The sequence below is a fragment of the Anser cygnoides genome, chromosome Z, assembly GCF_040182565.1.
Source record: "Anser cygnoides isolate HZ-2024a breed goose chromosome Z, Taihu_goose_T2T_genome, whole genome shotgun sequence".
Taxonomy (NCBI): Eukaryota; Metazoa; Chordata; class Aves; order Anseriformes; family Anatidae; genus Anser; species Anser cygnoides.
This window is the reverse complement of record NC_089912.1, coordinates 48,134,219-48,148,320: the sequence shown is the minus strand read 5'-3', so window position 1 is coordinate 48,148,320 and position 14,102 is coordinate 48,134,219. Positions and strand designations below refer to the sequence as shown.

The following is a 14,102-nucleotide window of genomic DNA, read 5'->3' as shown; positions in this document are numbered from 1 at the left end:
AGTTAATGGGACTTTTATCCAAAAACAAACAAACAAACAAACAAATAAAAAACAACAAACTAACCAAACAGAAAACCTTTATATACAAAAATTTCACTCAGATAGTGAAATTTCGCACCAGACGATGATAATAGAAAAATTTGTATTGAAGTAGGTTTTAGATTTCTGTTACAATGTTTTCCTACTCTGAATGAAATTCTAATATGTATTCATGAATACTTATAATATAAGCGTGGTTTTGAGTCTAGAAGTTCTTAATTGACAGAGAAATAAATAAATAAATAAATCTATTTCATTTTCACCTTTGTTGGCAATTTCACTTGTGTTCTCCCGTTATGGAACAGTATACTTTTTTACAGCAGTTAGCATAGACACTGGTCAGCATTACTTCTCTTTCCAGACAAATAGGCAGTGTACTCTATACTTAACATTACATCAGAATTTATATTAAAATACAGCTGGTAGCCAATGGCTGGTGAATTTGAACATCAGTTTGTGGGTTTTTAATGTTCCACTCTCTAACTGAAAGCTAGAACCTTGCTCTACTAGTAGACTCGGCTTATATTTTTACTACTTTAGATAATCTTTTAAAAATAAATCATTCTATGTTACCAATTCAGTGTAAAAGATGATATACTTATGAAAAGAACATTAGTAACTCAATCAGGAGATTTTTATCAGTGTTTATTTATTTATTTATTTTGATCCTTTTTAACATTATTCCAAGGAGTTTGTTATAATTTCAGTTTTCTGTGTGACAGAAGAAAAATAGTATTTTAAAGACTCGTCTTTTTTCCATTCCCTAATTCTCAGTAGTGGCATCTTCTGCAGGTCTTACTTACTATTTTTCCATAGATGGAGATTTTTGAAATAGCCTGAATAAATGCAGTTTGACATATTGTTCCTAAGTAACTTGCAAAGACACTTGATCTTATTTCCCATAGATAAAACAACCTTGTGATAAAGGGCGTGAAAAACAAGATATCAGCCACCATAACACTGTTCATCAAGAATAGCGTGTACAGTGTAAGTTTTTGAGCATTGTGTACAGTGCTGGGTGCCACAATAGAAGAAGAATATAAAACTAGTACAGAGTGTCTAAAGGAGCACAACAAAGATGCTGAAGGGCCTGGAGGGAAAGACATATGAAGAGCAGCTGAAGTCCCTTGGTTTGCTCAGCCCAGAGCAGAGCAGGCTGAGGGAGGCCTCATGGCGGCCTACAGCTCCCTCACGAGGGGAGCGGAGGGGCAGGCGCTGAGCTCTGCTCTCTAGGCACAGCAACAGGACCTGAGGGAACAGCATGGAGCTGGGACAAGGGAGGGTCAGGCTGTGTGTTAGGAAAAGGTTCTTCACCAAGAAGGTGGTCAGGCACTAGAACATGCTCCCCAGGGCATTGGTCAAGCCACTGAGCATGATGGAATTGAAGAAGCATTTGGACAATGTTCTGAGACATATGATTTGATTTTTGAGTGATCCTGTGTGGTGCCAGGAGTCAGATTTGATGATACCTCCAATGTGGGTTATTCTATTCTATAATTCTATGGTTCTATAAGAAGATAGCAAAAAGCAAAATTAGCTTCATCAGCAGGTTCTTTCTCAAGACGTGCATCATATTGAGGCCTATATACCTACTCAAAGATGGATCTTGAAACAACTCTAGAAATCATCTAAAGAAGAGAGGAAGAAAATTCTGAAATCTATTAACCTTTCTGTAGATCTATGGCCTTTCACATAACCAAAGTAATTTTTTTGTCATGTTTTCAACACCAACGAGAAAAGATGAAGCAGGAGATAGCTAAGGCTATATTATGCTTTATACATTGGAGCTAAATTTAATTTTACATCTTAGAACAACCCTAAAATATTCTTCTTTTGTTCATAAATGTTGAATCTTTTGAATCATGTTGGAGAGGAAAATGGGACTGATTCAGAGCAGGTGTAAGTTAGAGGAAGTTCAGATATTATCTAGGTAATGAAGACCATATATTCCCTGAACAGACCCTTGTGTCAACTTGAGATCACTGTATGTTTTTGAGTTTTGGAAGCATTCCTGACTACCAGAGGGTGATGAAGCTATGCTATCCTAATGCTGAATATTCTTATACACTACTGAAATTCAGTTTTAAAGGTCTAGCCTGAAAAAATCGAACCTGGTAGAGATGGCGTTTAACAAAATCAAGTGAAATGTTTGTCTGACACATGCATATGTACTTTTGGGTTAATTTTACACACTTCCCAGGAATGATTCTGGATTTGGATCAGCACAACTGACAGTTAAACACATCCTTAAATCTCTCTGATGTTTAATGTTGTGGCAAATGAATGCTCAAAGCAGATGATTAACAACATATTCAGCAATCATTTGAACGCTATTTTGAGAACAGTGATGACAAAAATGACAGGACATGCACATCCATTGCAAAGCATTCTGATGTGAGTTACAGTGGTGAATACACTGATATCTCCAAAGTCAGTAAGGAAAACCAGAAATGTCAAATCAGTCTACCCCAGAACTGCTTTGCTGATGTTCTTATCTTTATTTGTGTGACAGATAGCAAGACCTGGGAACTGACCATGGTTTTTAAACTTGACTTCTGAATCAGCTATGAAGAGCAGTACCTTTAATAACTGAACTTCAACATTCTGAATACACAGATATTAGAAATAATTTTATAGAATATGAAACAGTGACAATTTTTGAGAGTATTATTACCCAAAATCTGAATGCAGATTCTTACAATTAATCTTTTTAAAATGAAGAACTACTTTAAAATATTACTTTGATTGTTTTCAATAAGCCTGTGGATAGGCCTGTGTAGCTAATTGTCTCATATCACTAAGGGTGCTGTTAAAATCTCTTCCATGTATTGCCTACTGAGTTGTATTAGTGTAACTCTGAAAGACTCATTTTGGATACATAACTTATAAATGTAGTTAACAAGTGAAGAATGAGTCCAAAATGGGGTTATGGAGTTGTATTATTCCGAAATGAGTGTGATTCCTTTTTTTTTTTTTTTCTTTTTCTCCTCCATAAGCTACATTCCAAATCCAGGCTCTGATTTCACTGAAGACCAACAGAGTGATGTCTGTTTCTGGCTGGTTCTTGTCTAAGACTTCTGTATTCCATACAGAGTATGTTAGATTTATTGCTAGTGTATTGTATTGTCACAGAGTAGACTGAAATACAGCAGGAAGGAAATGTAGTCCATTTTGGTTTCACATGCAAAATCTTAATTAAATGAAAATATTGGCACATGCAGTTCTCACATAGACCTGAATAAATATGAAATAAGCCAGTGATTTTGATAATGTTAAATGAAATGTATGCTAGACAGAAAAAAGCTTTCAAAGTCACGTGATTTTTTTTTGTAAGTACTCCCATAACACCAAAAACTATTTGAGAACTTATCTGATATCCTGTATACAAGTAGACTGCATTTGAACAATACATATTTTATTGTATTGCACAAGTATTCTACTGCAGTATGTTTTCAGCACATTAAAATAAATTACATATAAATTGAAGAGACACCATGCTATCAAAAGAGTTAAAAAAAAAAATAGGAGGAGAAGAAAAGGCAAAATGAAAGATATGTGCAAAGTTAAGAGGAGAGAGAAGAGAAAACAGCTGTAGAAGTGAGCAATACTTAAGTGAGGGGTTATAATATGTATCTTTCATTCTAAACAATGCCTTTTTCTCCACTTTTTTTTTTTTAGATGAATGGGCTGGAAATATCACACCTAAGTCAATTAAGAGTAAGATACCCCTTTACTTTGTTCATCCTGAATCAAAGCTCCTAAGCAAGTATAAATGTATTGTATAGTGAATACAGAGGTCAGTGAGGAAGGCATAAAGTCTTTTCATCAGAGAAAAATGGTGATTTAAAGCTTAAGCTCTTTCAAAGGCTCTTGGGGAAAAAAAAATAACACTCCACTAAAGGTAGAACAGAATGAATACCCAAACAGTCTCCCTCTCATTATTCATCACAATTAAATAATCAGAGATACACAGTCTTGACTGGCTAGAGCATATTTTCTATGTTGTTTTGGTTTTGGAAGAGCTAGTTAATCAGAGCTTTTTATCTTTCAGTTCCAGAAGCTTATAGACTCTTATCGACCATGTGAATTCACAGTGAAATAAGATGAAAAATCTGGTTTAAAGCTACAGTTAAAGACAATATTGATTATTTAGTCTAATGTCAGGATTTTCAATCTTCTATCTAAATTTTCTTGACCTGAGACAGTATAGGTAACTTCTTAATCTAGTTTTCACATGCAGTGGAATGACAATGTTTAGATTTTTACAGCAATGAGAAATCAAATTAAAATATTGAACCCTAATACGCAAATGGGAGACTATTTGGGGAAACAAAGTGGTGTCAGACAAACCTACTTTTCCATTTTGTTACTAGATACTAGATACCTCGTTAGGTCATTGCTGTTTTTCTCATATTCTGGTGTTGCATTAAAAAACATTCACTTTCAATATCTCAGAGCCTTTTCCTCTCACATTTAATCACCTTCCAGAAGTCTGGTAACAAAATTAGGCATCATATTTTGTCACATGACAGCTGTTCTATAGTGGGGGATGCTGACAGATGGATCACAGCTCCCATTAACTGGAAATACTTCTCCCTTGGTGTTCCAGGCATGTGTTCCTCAAAAAACATTAATAATAGAGAGGAAAGGTCATTCCTCACTGTACCTTCTCCTGCTACTAGGGACACATCTGGGTTAGCTGGAGATGGGAAAAAGGAGTAAATCCAACTGAATACTTAGTTATTCTACCTGTCCACTTATTTCTGTAGCTGATGGTGGAAACCAAGAGATGGGGCTTAGATGCTTAGCCATCTAAGTTCCTCTGACATGCTCATGTTGATTCAAATTCAGGACTGCTTTTTCCTTTATAGTTTTCCTACTACAACCTCTTTTTTTTTTCAATAACATATTTCTTTCTTCTCTATTGTTTCTATTCTGGAGGTAGGAATGGTCTTCCCTCATAGCTCCAGATACTTGTAAATAGTCAGACCCCTCACTGTTATGTGCTCAACCATTTTTCATAGAACCATAGAATGGTTATTTTCCATCAAGGTTCTTCTAAAGCATAGAATCATAGCATCATAAAGGTTGGAAAAGACCTCCAAGATCGTCTGGTCCAACCCCCTACCACTCTCTACCATCCCTCTACCACCAATATTACCCACTAAACCATGTCCCTAAGCACCATGTAAAGCTGGTAAGTGAACTACTTCAGGTTCTTTCTTCTCTTTGTATCGTATAGTTGTTGAAGGTTTTCAGGCATTAACCTCTAGACTTTTACTAGGACTTTCCCACCTATTTTTCAAAGACCTCATATCATTGATGTGTGTATAGTACAATAAGTACCAGCCTTATAGTTAAAACACAAAACAAATATTAAATTATGAGGGAACTCATAATTTCAGTATGTCAGTGATGTCAAATTGCGCATCTCCTTCACAAAAAAAGTGAATAATTTTATCTTCCAGGTTTTCCATGCTTAGCTGGCAGCAAACATATTTAAACAGATTCTCTGCACTGGGCTGTCTATAAAAATTAATTTTTGTACCTGTTATATATGAAATCCACCAGATAAGTGTCTTGGAGAGATAACCTTTCTGTTCTGTTATTTAAGTCTGCAGGGGAAGAACTTTATTATTTTGTCAAAAAAATTTACTGAAAACTTTTCAACTCTAATTTCATATGTATATATAAATGTGTGTGTGCATATGCATACATGCATGCAGACTGGTCTTCACAGGGGGATTCAATGAGTTTATTTTAATAATTTATTAATTTGATAGTTGTCTGGGTCATCATAAGATTTCAAGCTACATATTATTCTTTTACTGCATTTGTGGCACTATTTCAGCCATTAGAGACAATGTCTTCACTACAGAGTTCTACTTTTGAATCATTTCCTTTCAGATAAACCTTTATAAATAATGGAGTTTTTGGATGAGTACCAAACCATTACCTTTTTTTTTTTTTCTTCCCAATTATTATTATTATTATTATTAACTGAATTTGAATTATTCCTGCATATGCAAAATAAATGAAAAGTCAGTTCACAGGAAAGGGAGGATATAGCCACCACTGCTACTGAAGTCTCTCTACACATTAGCTTTGCAGCCATACAAAAAAACATGTTTAGGACACAAACTTTGCTACTTTTACTGTATGTAAAATGTTTAGTTATTGGGATAGAGGGAAAGAGAATGATTTGAAAAATCACATTACTCAAAACATCCCTAAATAACATCCTAAGTGTACTAATACTTCATTTGTAGTTGACAAATGTGATGGGTTATCCCAGGTAGGCAGCTAAGCCTCACACAAGTGTTCACTCACTCCACACCCAGTAGGATGGTGGAGAGAATCAGGCAAAATCAAGGAAACTTGTTAAATGGGATAAAGACAGTTTAATACATGAAGAAAAGAAAAAGAAAAAAAAAGTACCCAAATGATGCAAAAGCAATCACCACCAGCAGACCAATACTCAGCAACTGGTCCTCAAGCAAAGGCAACTTTCGGACACCCTGTCAATCTTTTTCATTGAGTATGACTTTATATGATATGGAATATGTCTTTGTTCACTTTAGTTCATGTGTCCTGTCAGACCCTCCTCCCAGGTTTTTGCCCATGCCCTGCCTAATTGCAGGTAGGGACAGAATGAGAAACAGAGATGGCCCTGGTGTTGTGCAAGCAACACCTGTGCTGTTTTGTTCAGCAACGGCCAAAACATTGGTGAGTTACAACACTGTTTTGGTCACAAATATAAAACACAATAGCATCTTACAACTCAAATCATGGGTTAGTTTCAGCCAAGGTTCAATCTCCTTGAGGCAGACATTGGATTTCCCCATCCATTTTATCCAGCAAGTGACAGTTTCTAGAACAAAAGCAATCATGACCAGTTTGACTTTTCCCAAAGAAGGTGTAAACACATTGATTTTCCTCAACAGTTGCTTATGCATGCTATAGGGACTTCATTTTCTTCCACAGTATGTAAGGCTTTTGTCTGGGCAGGTCCAGGTCAGTTAGCAGATTCTCTAATGTTAACTAGCCAAATAACTTCTGCTGAATTTGCATTCCAATGCTTTAATATCCCAGAACATATTGCTATCTGTATATTTTTTAACAGTCCATTGTATCTTCAGTCTTCCCAGATACTGTTGTGTGATGAGTGCAGTGACACACATAATCAAGACCATGTTCCTTGCCTCAGATGTCTATGAGATTATTTCTGAAATGAGTTCCATTGTCTGACTCAATTATTTTGGGGTGTCATGTTGCCACAAAACTTGTTTTTCAAGGCCCAAGATGATGTTTTAGACAGTGGTATGAATCACAGGTAGTCCATGCAGTATTCACTTTCACTATTGTGAGCAAATGATTTTGCCTTGGCATGTTTGTGGTAGTGAAATGTAGGTAGTCTGTCAAGCCTCCCCATACTGATATCTCAGTCATCATCCTCCGTGCCAAAGAGACTTTACCCACTTGGCTTGATTGATGGTCAAGTCCACCACTTGAACATTATGTAGCATCTCTTCTTAGGAGTCTTGATTTGTCATGGACCCACTGAGCTATGAATAAACATTGGTGTGTTATCAAGACTGCTTTAGTCACCAGACTAAAACAGCACTATGCAAGTTGATTAAGAAGAATATCTCTGTCCCAGCTAAACCTAGTAAAACAATGCTTTGATATGAGCTGTAGTATATTTCTTATGCCTAACAATACCAACTCAGTTGCTAAGAACACCAAAAGACAAATGTTAAAACTTGTTCCATGAAGACTTAATTCAGGGACAGTATTCAAATTATATGCCCAGTTCAATTTTCTATAACTAGACCACATCAGCAGTAGATTTGTTACGCTTTGTCTTGACATTATTTTCTTGTACCATGGCGTGGAGTATTCTGTAGTATTTTTTACATCACTGTAGATTATTATGACATAATTTATTAAAGCTCCTGAAGAAATAAAACTATTTTTAAAGGGTTGTATGCAATTTTTGCCCATATAAGTTACTGCTTGAGTACTGTGTTCAGTTTGGGGACCCTCACCACAAGAAAGACATTGAGGCCCTGGAGCATGTCCAGAGAAGCACGATGGAGCCGGTGAAGGGCCTGGAACACAAGTCCTATGAGAAGTGGCTGAGGGAACTAGGGTTGTTTAGTCTGGAGAAGAGGAGGCTCAGGGAAGACTTTATGGCTCTCTACAATGACCTGAAAGGAGGTTGTGGCCACATGGAGGTTGGCCTCCCAGGTAGAAAGAGAGATTGGCCTCAAGTTGCACTGGGAGATGTTCAGGTTGGAAATTAGGAAAAAAAATCCCAGAAAGAGCGTTTAGGCATTGGAACAGGATGCCCAGGGAAGTGGTGGAGTCACCATCCCTGGAGGTGGTTAAGAATAGGGTAGATGTGTTACTCAGGGACATGGTTTTGTGGGCAATATCAGTGGTAAGTGGACGGCTGGACTAGGTGACCTTTGAGGTCTTTTCCGACATTAATGATTCTATGATTCTATGATTCTGTGGTCTCAGCTGATATATTCATGTATATTTCCTCCCTGACTGTTCTTCATTACAAGAATCTGGACTCCCAGCTGTAGCTTCAAACCTCACTATTTTTATTAGACATCCAATTAGTACTGCATTAGAATGTATAAGAGATTCAGCAGAGCATTAGTTGCAATGACCTCACATGCTCATGAACACATTTAACAAGGGACACAGGCTCTGGAGAATTGAGGCAGCATCCCACGAGATTCATTGTTCTCTTCCTGACCTTTCAGAACCCCAACTTATTTGCCACAGCATGCAAGGAAGACCTTCCAATGCAGATACCACGGAAAGGATGAGCCCTTTGCATCTGACATGTCTACTCCTAGGTAAAAGAGAAATTGCTTCAGTCACTATATTTGTTCGTCTTGATGCAAGAACAGGCAGAGTTTACCTTGAGGCAAAATAAGATGTCCTGACTGATAACAGCACATGTATGTGGTGAAGTTACACATGCAAAGCCAGTTGTCTTTTGTCACTGAAGTATGTGAGCTACACTCACGCCTGCTTTATCTACTGCCCCTGAAATCTGAAATTCAAAAACAAACAAAAAAAAAGTAGAAAAAAGTCACCTCTGAGAAAAAGAAGGAAATTTTGATTGTAAATGTAAATTATAACAGCAATGGATTTAAGTAATTGATTTGAGATCTTAATTGATGAATTGTGTGTGTGAAATAGAGAACTTTAAAAGTAGTGAGAAAAATGAGGACCCTAATGGTAAAAGAAGTAAGAAGGCATCTTTTCAGGGTTTAATTATTATTTTAAAAATTTTTATTTGACCTTTTTTTTTTTTCTGACTACAGTAAAGGAAAAGCCACTTTGATTTCAGAGATTCATAACATGTTATTTTAATAACTACTCATAAATGATTTTTCTTCTTTAATGAAAAAAAAAAAACACACCACCATATGTTTTCTTCATAACCATTTGTTCCAAATTGTCCCAGGGATTACACACTTACAAAACCAGAGAATTTTCTATAGTTTAAAAGAAAAATTGAAATGACCTTTTCAATATCTTTTGATAATTTCAAAAATACTAACTTTATCAGCATTTCTACATTACAAAAGGCATTGCACAGCACAATATTCAAAGACACATTTCAAAAATTCTGTGTATATAACCGGAATAGTTGCTTGGTCACTGCAGACGATGTTTTGTGATGACTCTATCATGAATCAGACAGTGATGATGATGATTATTTTTTGATAATTAGGGTGAGAACTGTGCCCTTTTATGTTCATACAATATCTAAGCCATTTTGGGGTGCTACAGAAATAGATTCAGATAGAAATCATTAATAATGTGTGAATACAGACAGATCAGAACTGTAGCCAGAGGCAAAGGAAGATGCAACAGGAGATGATTCCATTCTCCCTACCTCTAACCATTTCCTACTATAGACTTGGTATGCAAGTGAAAAAGTCAGGTTAAATGAAAGAAAAAGCAAAAGAAGCAAAAGCAAAAGCAAAAGCAAAGCAAAAGCAAAAGCAAAAAAAGCAAAAGCAAAAAAGCAAAAGCAAAAGCAGAAAAGCAGAAGAAAGGAAAGGAAAGGAAAGGAAAGGAAAGGAAAGGAAAGGAAAGGAAAAGGGAAAGGAAAGGAAAGGAAAGGAAAGGAAAGGAAAGGAAAGGAAAGGAAAGGAAAGGAAAGGAAAGGAAAGGAAAAGGAAAGGAAAGGAAAGGAAAGGAAAGGAAAGGAAAGGAAAGGAAAGGAAAGGAAAGGAAAGGAAAGGAAAGGAAAGGAAAGGAAAGGAAAGGAAAGGAAAGGAAAGGAAAGGAAAGGAAAGGAAAGGAAAGGAAAGGAAAGGAAAGGAAAAGGAAAGGAAAGGAAAGGAAAGGAAAGGAAAGGAAAGGAAAGGAAAGGAAAGGAAAGGAAAGGAAAGGGAAAGGAAAGGAAAGGAAAGGAAAGGAAAGGAAAGGAAAGGAAAGGAAAGGAAAGGAAAGGAAAGGAAAGGAAAGGAAAGGAAAAGGAAAGGAAAGGAAAGGAAAGGGAAAGGAAAGGAAAGGAAAGGAAAGGAAAGGAAAGGAAAGGAAAGGAAAGGAAAGGAAAGGAAAGGAAAGGAAAGGAAAGGAAAGGAAAGGAAGAAGGAAAGGAAAGGAATAGTGATTGATCTAACACAAGAAAAACTGTGCAAACTTCTTGCTGATCTCTGCTCCTGGGTTCTAACTCTGGTCTTATTATCAGCTGACAATGGGATCAATTCTCTAAACGTGTCTGTAAAGTTGAACTTCACTTCCATGCAGAAACTAGATTTAAATCATTATGTCTGCGTGAAAGAATAGGGGTTTACACCTGTCATATTTTGTAAATGTATGTGTCCACTCCCTTCCCTAACTTCAAATTATCATTATTATCTATTATTAATAGTAATAAAAATGTGGGCTGAAGTTTCTTTTGAAGTGCTATAAATTCAGAAAGTTCTGAAATTAGTAGTCACACTGTATATTCTTCCCAAACACATTCTGGTCTTTTTACTTTCCTTGGCATGAAGTCCAAGCTACAAACTTTTAGAGTTTGTTAGCTCTGCTTATTTAATAACAGAAAAAAATTCCTCTTGGAAAGTTCTTGTTTGAACATTATGTTTCATCAGCTATTAAATAATGGATTGACTAATCTGCATTATTAAATGTAAAAAGCCAAATATGAGTGAACAGTAGTCCTAAATGATAGAAATAGACAAAAATGATTCATCTCCTATTGATACTGAAATATTGTTTTGAATGTCCTTTGGAAACAAACAAATAAACATTTCCTTCTATCATGCATTCTTTAGTGAAAAATAAGTACTACTATAACAGAGATATAGCTGTAATGGAGCTTTTAGCAGCATATAGGCTAGGAGTGCTAAAAATATGAAAAATTTTCAACTTCCAATATGTGGTATCTTTTCAGAAGAGACTCTTTGAGATTATGGCAGCAAAGAGCATCATGAATAACTCATCATTGTTGGTGATATTTTATTTATTATTTAATAGTCCTTGGGGTATTTCCAGTCTTGAATTGACTGAAAATGTCAATTGTATTCCTGTAGGAATGTGTGTCTTGTGTATCACATTGAGTCAGGAACTTCATCTGTCTATTTCTATCTGTATTTCATAAAAAGTGTATTACACATCCACTTGTCTGGTGATAACATTTTTTGCATTGCTTGCAAAATTCCTCTTTCAGGTGTCAAAGTAAGTAGCTTTAGAAAAAGCAGCCAATCTGCTCTGTATTGACCATGTTCTCAAGCTAATACTATGTTGTTATGTTTGTGTCTGTGTGTGCATGTGCGTTAAAAAAGTTCATTATTATTTTACACACATACTCTTGCTAGATTGTTTCTTGTCTCTCTCCAGTCTACTTAAGCTGACTCTGTGATAACGCAGTGAAATCCTTACACTGAATGAGAAGAGTAAACATTATTAATGTGAAACTAATAGTGGTCAAAATAAACAGAATCTTTGTCATAAAATGACATTTTGTTTAATCTCCCTGAGAATACTTTGTAGTCACATAAACTGTTTGCTTGGCAGACCTGTGTACTAAGACTGAGCATTTCAATGGAGTTAAGGACCTACCACTAGGATTTTATATTCTTTCAGAGAATTTCTGGGGTCTCTCTACAAAAAGTAGGTAGGAATCATTCTAGGAACATATCTCTTTGAGATCCATGTTACTCTGAAGTCATAGAAGAGCTTTCACTTAAGGTACAAGGACAGAACCAATAATCCTTACCTCTGTTACAGTTACAGAATCAGACACTTTAGTCAAAAACAAACAAACAAACAAACAAACAAACAAAAAAATGACAGTGCTGCACAAAACACGAGTTACCTGTACTTTTAAGAGCTGGAATAGTGTTCAGACCTTTCATCAAGGATCTTAATGAAGTAGTATCTTCAGATCACAAAGAAAATGTATCAGCTGGGAAATCAATATACACTGCATATAAAATAACAGAGAGATTTGACATATAAACAGTGAACAATAGTCCAACACAATTTATGATAGTTCACATTACTCAGTGAAAAAAAAAGACTTACCAAATTAAAAAAGAAAAAAAAGTACAACACATGCTAAGAAAACTAAAAGTTTTAAATTCCATGTTACAATAAATAAATATATTTCCACTGAAACAATATAGAAACTAAGGAGTAGAAATATTGTGGCAAATTGTCCTGGTTCCAGTTAGGACAAAGTTAATTTTTCCTCATAGTAGCTGGTAGGGTGCTATGTTTTGGATTAGGATGAGAAGAGTGCTGATAACATGCTGATGTTTTAATTGTTGCAGAGCAGTGTTTACACCAGGCCAAGCTTTTTCGGCTTCTTGCTCTGTCCTGCCAGCGAGCAGGCTGGGGGTGCAGCAGGAGCTGGGAGGGGACAGACCCAGGACAGCTGACCCAAACTGGCCAAAGGGGTATTCCATACCATCTGACGTCATGCTAAACAATATATAGGGGTGGCTGGCCGGGGTGGGGGGCCGGCTGCTCGGGGATAGGCTGGGCATTGGTCAGCGGGTGGTGAGCAATTGCATTGTGCATCACTTGTTTCTTACACATTATTATTATTGATACTATTATCATTATCACTATTATTATTATTGTTATTATTATATTCCTGTCTTAATAAACTGTCTTTATCTCAACTCACAGGCTTCACTTTCCCGTTTTTCTCCCCCATCCCAGAGAGGGAGGGGGGAGGGTGAGCGAACGGCTGTGTGGTGTTTAGCTGCCAGCCGGGTTAAACCACAAGACAAATACACCAAAATTTGTTCAAATCATGCATCTTCTTCCTCAACCCATCTTCAAACTTTGAACTGCAAGTTCAAATAAAATATAGTTGCCTAGCTGTGCCTGTTTCTAACTTAGTTCCTCTAACATTATTGAAGTACTATAAATCAAAACTAAACATCACCATAATTAATTACAAATAAAATATTTAATTTCATTTAATTTCATTAATTTCATGTATTCTACATTCACTTATATTTAATCTCAATTCTCTGTGTTTTGTTTCATACTGTAATAGCAGTATGAAAATTCTTGCCTTACTAAAACAAAATGAAGATGAACTCTTATTTACAAATGGGATTCCAATGGAGCTGATTTTCATTTGGTTTGATCATTCCCACCATGGACTTGCTAGTGGTTGAAATACAGAGCATGGAAAAGAGGAAAGACTGCTGCTTTGCAGTGCCCTGCAAACTTACAAATACTAATTGTAGCAGATGTATTTCCAGCTGGAATGAGTCAAGAAGATGCCTCCATTTCTTAATCCTAACCCACTTCAGGATGAAGTCTTCCAGTTTCAGGCTCGGTTTAAAGTAACCCATCTAAATTTATGTTATTAGAGACAAAGAGTACACCCAGCCAATGGGAGCGTGATGTCAATATTGTGAGGGTGATGTCTACCCTCTCAGAGCACAAAAACATTCACAGTCTTCATTGTTTTTTAAGTGGCAGAACCCTGAAAGCAGTTGGGTTTGTAACTGGGGATTTCAGAAACATCAGTCCTGCTCTTTGAATTCCTTGAACTT

General features: G+C 36.2%; 1 long non-coding RNA gene across 3 annotated transcripts in view; it reads left to right on the top strand.

Annotated features, from left to right (window-relative positions):
• Window positions 1-14,102, top strand: part of LOC106044143 (uncharacterized) — an 80,704-nt gene that overhangs the window by 43,381 nt on the left and 23,221 nt on the right. Inside the window, exon 3 of one of the 3 annotated variants that reach the window (XR_007166907.2) lies at window positions 8,817-8,912. The exons of the other annotated variants lie outside the window; for them this stretch is intronic. This is a non-coding gene — a long non-coding RNA (uncharacterized lncRNA). The remainder of the gene's footprint in view (window positions 1-8,816; window positions 8,913-14,102) is intronic. 3 annotated transcript variants of the gene reach the window in all.